Raw genomic sequence first — 8,925 nt, forward strand, 5'->3', positions numbered from 1 at the left:
TGAATTGATATGTGAGGGTTGAGCACGAATATAGTGGTAAACAAACTTTCTATTAGGCCTGAATATATGCCAATTTAGTAAAATCTTAGAAGAATGAGGCTAGATATGTTATTGAAAATCAAATAGGAAGTAACGAAGAAAATCAACGTAGGGTTCTTTCAAGAGACTAAATATCCTGAATGGGTAGCAAACATAGTTCTCGTGCTAAAGAAAGATGAAAAAGTTCGCATGTGTGTAGATTATAGAGATCTCAACATAACTAGTCTTAAAGATAATTTCCCATTACTGCACATAGACACATTAGTGGATAACACTCCATGGCATTCATCGTTTTCTTTCATGGATGGTTTTTTTGGGTACAACCAAATAAAAATGAAGCCTGAAGATACGGAGAATACAACATTTGTAACCATGTGGGGCACCTTTTGTTATAAAGTGATGTCATTTTCCAATGGACCATTTCGATTATTCGATTTAATAATTGGTTAAAATAAATTAGGGTTAATATTAGAGCCTCCATTTTTAGGTTTAGTCCTCTAGGTTCTTTAATTTTCATAATTTGACACTTTAAGTTAGGATTTGCCTGAATTGACTCAACTATTATAATTAGGTCTTTAAATGGTTATTTGTTTGCAACTTGATTTTAAAATAATAATGCAATGTTTATTTATCAAGGAATTAATAATGTATCCTTCGCGTTATGCTCAGGTGGCGACCACTGGTAATTCCCGAAGTAAATCAACATCCTTTTCAAAACCCTCATATCATGATTTCTCAAACTTTAAGGTAATGTTCACTGATGTAGATCAATAACTAAGTTTTCACATTACATGCTTGAGGGTGGTCGTTATTGGTCTTAGTCAATTGACATCATTTTCTAAAATTGGCATCCATAATGATTTTTAAATTAAATAAATCCACAAACTCAAAAATTTTCAAATTTTAAATATAGGGTAATCGACTAGGTACCAATTTGTGGGCGTTGTGAGGGTGCTAATCCTTCCCCACACATAACCGACTCCCAAACCTGTTTTTTGGTTTTCGTAGACTAAATTTGGTATTTTTTATTAAAATAAAATGTTTTATTAAAATTAACTGATTTTAGGTTTTCCAATCCTACCTTAAAAATGATTAGTAGTGACTACAAACTTTTCATTTCATAACCATTTCAAAAACTCCATCATTGCAACTAGTCAACTTTTCTCCCGAAAAGTCGGTTACGATAGGACCCAAACTGTCACAACACTATATCTATGGCATGGATCTCAACAATGGAAAAATCAAGCAATGGTGTTGCGGTACAGCACATCTTCGTTCCTTAAAAAAAGAATTATTGTAGACTTCGTTCAATATCTAACTCATAATACACAATCTAATTAAACTGTAAACATACTAAAATAGTATAAATAAAAATAAATACTCTTAATTTAAAAATTATACAAAAATTAAAATATTTATTGCATGTCTACCGACGATATCAATCCTCATTCGTACATCAATTTTCGTTGCACCTGCCAGTTTTGTATAGAATCTTATGTTGTTATCTAAACAACATAATAAATATAAATTAACAACTACATTATTTATTCAAAAATTCTAAAACTATTAATTAATGTTATAATTTACTCAAATATAAATTTAAGAAATTACCTTGTGGCGAGAGGAAACTCAACCGGAGTTGTTGTAATTGGTGTCAAAAATGGAAAGAAGTACCATGCCTACGATTGTAATATAACTAGACAATTCATTCAAAAAAAATACAACTAGACAACCAACTACATGCGCTTTTTGACATATTTCCACGATTGTATCCTTACAAAGTTCCCAATATAAAAATGTCAAAATCATAGAACCTCAACAATATTGACGATACTGACCAAAATTTTCCATTAGCAAAAGATATTGAGTGTGCACCAATTTATTTTAGATTCATCTAGTAACAACATCCCTCAAATCAATTGGAGAATATATGCTCAGGTTGCATACATGACTTCTTCCTCGGTAGAACGCTCATCAACTTGAAATTCACTCTCCAACCACGTCATCCTATCCAAAACTCATCTGTGAAATCTGATGGTGGCATATTTCCCAATAATTCCTTGTAAATCGCGTATCGGCTGTAATTATTATTTCTCAGTGATGTTATGTCGCATCATTTATCGGAATATTGTTTAATTTGAGTAGTTTTACTTTACATTATAAGTTTAGGAATAATTCAGTTTTTATTATAAAGTGAGTGAGTAAATAACATTAAATTTTAAAATAAATAATTATAAATGGAGGTGATATGAAAGTAAAAAAAAGGTTATGATACAGTTATGGAGTTTAATCCCTTTAGAAATAATGAAGTTAAAAGTTAATACAATGAAGAAATTATGGTTTGACCCTCCAAAAATTTATATTTCAATTTCAGGCCGTCTGAAAATATCTTTTGTTTTTACTTTTATTTGAAAACACAATTTTCATTTTGTATTTTCGAAGGATTATTTTATTCTTATAATAGCAACGCGATAAAATAAATAAAAATTAATTACTTTTATAAATATAACATGTAAATATAAATATAAAATTTGATTTTTCTGTCTCGAACATCTATCTATTGTTCTTTTAATGCTCAGTTACAATAACCACAGCTAATAAAATTAAAACATGTGTCCAATTTAAGCGTGCACCATACGAACAAACAATATTTCAAGTTCTACACGTGTTATTATTTTATTGGTTACTACTAAATTAGCATTAAATGAATACACCTTCTTTAAATTTATCATATCATTTTGTTATACTCATTTTTATAAAATTTTATTTTGGTCTCTGTAATTTTAGTTTTCTTTCAGTTTGATCTTAAAAATATCAATAAATTGAAGTCAGTAGCTATTGAAGGTAACTTTCTCAAAATTGATTTCAACACCCAATGGGTTTTATCCGTATTGTAGAAAAGTCTCTATTTTCTTAATTAAATTCATATCATCTCTAAGGGGTTGTTTGTTTACTTCTGAATAGAATCATTCAGCGTTGAATGCTGAATCGTTTAGCATTTAGCGTGTTTGATTCTCATCTCTGAATGAAGACTGTGCTGAATGATTCAACAAAACACTGCTGAATGATTCAGCATTAAAGTACATTATGAATGATTCAGAACCATTATCAAACAACATGTCACATTCAGAACTAACAAAGCCATTGAATCATTCAGGCCATTGAATCATTCAACGTTTAATCATTCTGATTTAATCAAACAACTCATAAATCTTTAATTTTCTTTCCAACGTCAATTCTTACTTATTGAGCCCAAATGAGCAGGGTACTTCAATGGTATCAGATAAATACCAAATTAAATTTTGGTTTTAGACTAATAAAGTATAGATTTAAGGTAAAGTACACAATTGGTCCGTAATTATAGGGTATTGTTTTATTGAGTTACTTAAATATTAAAAGTTATAAAATTATTTTATGACTATATGATGTTATTTTTTTAGTCTATAGACTATTTAAAATTACAAAATGGTCATCTAATTATTCATAGGTTTCAAAATCATCATTTTCTATTAAAAATTAACGACTATCTGAGATTGATGTTAACATGTTGACTAAAATATGATAAAATCATAATTCAATTGTGTCTACTAGCACTGTCGTTGTTTTAAAACATTGGCTCGATAACATAATGAAAATGGAGATTTGATCCACAAAATACAACTCAATCAGTTTTAATTTTATATTTTATCTTATGACACTCAGTATGTCAACACCTACTTTAGATGGTAGCTAATTTTTGATACAATAAGATAAATTTGAAATACATAAATAATCAAATAATTATTTTATAATTTTTAATAATTAAAACACTTAATAAAATAATAATTTATAATCAAAAAACTTAATAAAATAATATCATACAATCAAACTATTATCTATATTTTTAATAGAAATAGAAGCTTGAATGAATAAATAAATCGAGAAGATGAAGTCCGGCATATGTGTCCGAAAACGATTGCAAATCTACCAAACCCATGCGTTGATTACAGCTGTATTCACGTCCTCTCTCTCCCTCTCTCTCTCTCTTCTATTTTTATTTTATTTTTTTTCATAAAATAATTTCTCTTGTATTCCGCCATTGGTTGGAAAAAGATAAATTCTTTACTTTCTGCCTCTATTTGGTGACAATCATGCAGGAAAAAAAATAGGATACTTTTAATTATTTAATTCCCATAATTTTTAGAGGAAACAAAGAAGTTTATATATGGAATAAAAAATAAAAGAGAAAAACAGAGAGCTTCCTCGTGATCTGTGAAAGAGTCTTACGTGAAAACCCAGATTGTCTTCAACCTCTTTAAAAGCCTCTTTGGTTCCCTCTTCTTCTTTATCAGCTTTGAACTCTGATTAGTGGTTGCAATCCTAGAAAATCATTTTTTTGGGAGTAAAAAGAACAGCCAGAGAGAGAATTTTTTTGGGAATGATGTTTTGATAAGTTTTCCTTTCTGGGAATTTTGTTTCCTTCGGCTTTTGTATGAAGAAAAAGCTTCATCCAAAGGTGGGTTTTTTTTTTAATTTTAATTTAACTTCTCTCTTTTTTCTTCTTGTTTTTCTACTTAGCTTTATGTGTATTGTTATTTAAATGAATTTGAATTTCGTTGAGTTGGTTGGCTGCAGATTTTTAGTTGGGTTTTAATGTGTTTTTGTTTGGTTTGCAAGTAACCAACAAATATTAGGTGAAATTCTATATGGATATTCCATTTTTAAGTTGAAATTATACGTGGGGTTTCTATTTTAAGTGAGAAATCTTGGTGGATTTTCCATTAGAGTTCAAGTTACATGCTTTTTCTTGGGTTAAAAAGCATGTTAAATGATAAGAAGTTTGAATCCTAAGCCGTATGGTTCTTGTTTGAAAGTTGGGGTTTTATTAAACTATATAGTCTTTCTCATGTAAGCTTAGTCATGTCAACTTTTGATTTAGGTAAAGGTCAATTGGCTTATAACTTAAGCCAGATTGAATAGCTAAGTATATAGTGAATATTTAGGGAAGACTGCTGGCTTTTCCATTTTATGTAATCAGTTTCATGATAATAGAATGATTAATGGAAATTCAGTTACGAAATAATATCGTAAATGGCCGGCTTCTTGTCTTTTCTGTTTCTAGGCATGTGCTTTTACTTATTGCTGTGTAGAACATCAACAAGGCGTAAACCATCAACAAGGCGTATTTATTTGTTTATCGATACAGAAACCAGCACACAAGGTTTCCTTGTGAAAGAATTGGCAAATCTGTGAAACTCAGTTCTTTTTTATGAGTTCAATAATGTTAACTTCAGCCACTACTTTCTATGATTTCGATAATGCTTCCAGTTTCTTAGACTTCTATGAACTGGTTGAGCTTTGACATGTTTTCAGTGTTCTGCTTGAATCATCTTTGATTCGGCCGTAAAGTTTTGAACTTATTGGAGAACAATCATAAAATTATAGAAGCAGGTAGGTGCAAATAAAACCCTTTAAAAGGCTACTTGCTTGGAAGCAACAACCAACATGGCTTATTTATCATACCACTGATCATGGCCTGGAATGCCTCCGGCAATAAATTGATGATTCATTTATCGCTGCTGAAAAAACGTATGGAAATAATTTTCCTTTCTAGTGCAGTAAATGATCTTATATTTAATTAAAATGATATGATTGCAACTTATGGACATGATCAGATCATATAGCGAGGCAACAAGTTTGCCACATGTGACTCAATTTGTTTTTGTGATCTAATCTTCACTTTCCTGCTGAAATGACAGGTTTGAGTTGCCATAACTTAAAGCTTTTTATACAATGGGGAAATATTTGTGACAATAATGGATCCTCAGGCTTTCATCAAGTTGTCTATTGGCTCTTTCGGTCTGAGGATTTCTGGATCAGCCCTGAATTCTTCAAAGGCTGGAATTCATGCATTCTCTTCCCCATGTTCATGTGAGATACGACTCCGAGGCTTCCCCGTGCAAACTACGTCAATCCCCTTAGTATCCTCACCTGAGGCCACACCTGATATTCACAATATTGCCTCTAGCTTTTATCTAGAGGACTCTGATGTGAAGGCTTTACAGACCCCTGGCTGTTTCTATAACCCCCATGCATGTCTGGAGATCACCGTCTTCACAGGGAGGAAGGGGTCACATTGTGGTGTTGGGGTCAAGAGACAGCAGATTGGAACATTCAAGTTGGAGGTGGGTCCAGAATGGGGTCAAGGGAAGCCGGTGATTCTTTTCAATGGATGGATTGGCATTGGCAAAAACAAGCATGAGAGTGGAAAACTGGGGGCTGAACTTCATTTGAGAGTACAACGTGATCCTGATCCAAGATACGTGTTTCAGTTTGAGGATGTAACTATGCTTAGTCCTCAGATAGTACAGCTTCAAGGTTCCATCAAACAACCGATTTTTAGTTGCGAATTTAGTCGAGACAGGTGCTGCAAACCTATAAGTTGCTTTATATGATTCTTTGTTACTTTCTATTCATTTGTTTACCGTCTACCATCAATGAAGCTCTTAATGGTTTCTTTGAAATGGTAGGGTGTCAAAGGTGGACCCTCTAGGCACTTATTGGACAGGTTCTGCTGAGAGTTCAGACATAGAGATGGAGAGAAGAGAGAGGAAAGGATGGAAGGTGAAGATACACGATCTATCTGGCTCGGCTGTTGCGGCAACCTTCATAACCACTCCTTTTGTGCCATCAACAGGTTGTGATTGGGTTGCCATGTCCAACCCAGGAGCATGGTTGATTGTTCGCCCTGACGTTTGCAGGCCAGAGAGCTGGATGCCCTGGGGAAAGCTGGAGGCATGGCGTGAGTGTGGCATCAGGGACACTATCTGCTGCCGGTTTCACTTGCTGTCTGAATCCCAAGATGGAGCAGAGGTTCTCATGTCCGAGATATTCATCAGTGCTGAAAAGGGTGGGGAGTTTTTCATTGACACTGACCGTCAACTGCGGCAGGGACCAACTCCAGTACCAAGTCCACAAAGCAGTGGAGACTTTTCAGCATTAAGTCCAATCGCCGGTGGTTTCATAATGAGCTGCAGAGTCCAAGGGGAAGGTAAAAGTAGCAAGCCATTAGTGCAGCTCGCAATGAGGCATGTAACATGTGTGGAAGACGCGGCCATATTCATGGACTTGCAGCAGCGGTTGACCTCAGCATCGAGGCGTGCAAGCCTTTCAGAAGAAAGATAAGGATAGGGTCCCGCCATTCTTTATGAAAAAAATGATTCTATATTTGTGTTTATTTCTGTAACATTTTGGAACTGTGTAAACATCTTGTGGTTGATAAATTAGCATTTAGACCTATCCAAACTCTTTGGGAAGGTAGTTCCATGATTGTTCATGCAAAGTACCATCATACTACATATTTTTTTGTTCTGATACCAGTACGTATTGTTATTGGTACAATTCCGTGCATCGATATATCAATATTTCTAAAATATTCTAATATCATCACCATATACCTAACAAATATATAAGAATTCCAAATTTTCACCAGATACTTCTTTTCCTAAATCTGAAAAACCCAGAAACAAAGTAACTGGAGGGGATTATATATGCAGAATTCCTCAGTACACACAACAGGCAAGATACAGACCACGAAAATCATCTTAGCTGCATTTCATACGCCCCACTTTGTCTAGCAATAGAATCAGTACAAAATTACAACCACATCTCAATTAACAGCTGTTTATAGAAGCTGCCACTAAGCCTCTGTTGTCTGAAACAACTTCTCAACTTCCGTTATGGTGCTATGAGCATCTTCGAATTCTGGACCCTCCTCATTTTCTTCCTCCAGTTCAGCCTGGAATTAAATATGTAACTCATCAAACTTATTTGTTTACTTGATATTCCATTTGATAGGAAATTAGGAAATCCAAAAGCAACCAAGTAGAACAATGATTATAACCCAAGAATCCCATGATAAAGAAACACATCAATTTCTCTTCCAATTTAGTGCAAAAGTATTTGGGATGTTCGTCATCAATTAATAAGAAGACTTGAGCTCTAATTATCTTACTATTACAAAAGATATGTCCAAGTTCAGCTAAAATTACCATACAAATCGGAGTTAACTTCCTCAACTAAAATCATGATCAATTTGTTATCACAGAATGCAGCTTTCTTGGGGAGCAGAAGGTTTAGGAAAAGCCGTAATGAGCAGCTATGGGGACATATCTTAGTATGAACTGAAAGCTATTTCAACAATGGAGTAGCAACGCATGTTTCATTCCCCAGACCATGTAGCCTTTGGTGCAAAAACAAGTTCCAATACTTAAACATAACAAATGAAGGGAATTGAAAATCATTCTCCAACCTTAACTTTTATACCAAAATCAGTCGGGACAAAATTGTTGATTAATATTATCAAAACCTGAAGGTTTGTTATCTATGGGACTTTCATATAACAAACAATGAGAAAGAATCATATCACAGCTCAAATAACAGTGAATTAAGCAAGCACAATAACTCCAAAAGTTGCTATTGAACTAAGCAAGAGAGATAATCATAATAATAGTAATAAATAGGTAATGAACAATACCAAAGTCCCTTTAAGGTCAGCCAGTGAAGCCTCTAGCCGCTTGCGGCAATCGGGGATCATCATCCTTGATTCAGCCAGAACATTTTCCTGTCCAAGCAGGTAAGAGTTTATGCAACAGAAATGGACTTATTTTCTAAAAGTAGAAAACTTCCCAGTTGTTTTTAGAAATTCATCATAGATCATTCCCCATTGTTTGGCTGTTTTCACAAAATGTGCATTGCTATAAAAAAAACTGATCCCTAAACTTATACTTAGGGATAAATCTTTTTAACTAAGCTATTTTTAAAAGGAAAAGTAGAATTCTTTCTTCATTTACCAAACTCAGGGATGGACGGAAGGGGGCAGTCGCCACTGAAATTTTCAAATTCTCA

General features: G+C 33.5%; 1 pseudogene; it reads left to right on the forward strand.

Moving 5' to 3' along the window:
* The first annotated feature begins 4,157 nt into the window (after positions 1-4,157).
* Positions 4,158-7,317, forward strand: LOC120133712 (annotated as a pseudogene).
* Positions 7,318-8,925: the final 1,608 nt, after the last annotated feature.

This window comes from Hibiscus syriacus, unplaced genomic scaffold (genome assembly GCF_006381635.1).
Source record: "Hibiscus syriacus cultivar Baekdansim isolate YM2019G1 unplaced genomic scaffold, ASM638163v2 tig00110584_pilon, whole genome shotgun sequence".
NCBI lineage: Eukaryota > Viridiplantae > Streptophyta > Magnoliopsida > Malvales > Malvaceae > Hibiscus > Hibiscus syriacus.